We start from the raw sequence: 636 nt of genomic DNA on the forward strand, positions 1-636 counted from the left end.
GACCATCAACCTCACCACCAATGACGACGTGGATGCCACGACCAACCAGCCGAGTGTGTCAACTACGGCCGGCGCGACGCATGACCCCTTTCGTGACGAGGGTGCACACGAGGCGCCCAATTCCGAAAACGCAGCCACTCAGGAGAACGCCACCGACGCCGAGGCCCCAGCGCTGCCCAGCGTCAGCGAATCTCCAGCGACGGACGCGCCAGGTCCCAGCGGCGCGGCCGCGCCCAGCTCTTCCCAACAATAAGATGGTGAAGGTGGCCACATGGAATGTCCGCTCACTCAAGGTCAACTCGAACTCTCTCAAGGAGAACGAGCAGACTATTGGGCAGCAACAACTGAAACGGTACATGGGAAGCCTCCCATCACTGGTATGCCTACAAGAAACACGACTACTGACAACGGATGAGAAGAAAGCGAGCGCGTACTTTTTCAAATACCACTGCTTCTGGTCCTCCAACGACAATGACAACGACAAACAAGCTTTCGACCCGCTCGACCATCCAACCGACCAGCCCAGTCAAGACGACGCGAACAGCCCCGAGGAAGGCCACGCAGATCAAGACAGCCACGACGAAATCGAGCTCGACACAGACACAAACGAGTACGTGGAGACCCGAAACCACGGAG

This window comes from Capsaspora owczarzaki (assembly GCF_000151315.2).
Source record: "Capsaspora owczarzaki ATCC 30864 unplaced genomic scaffold supercont2.10, whole genome shotgun sequence".
NCBI lineage: Eukaryota > Filasterea > Ministeriida > Capsasporidae > Capsaspora > Capsaspora owczarzaki.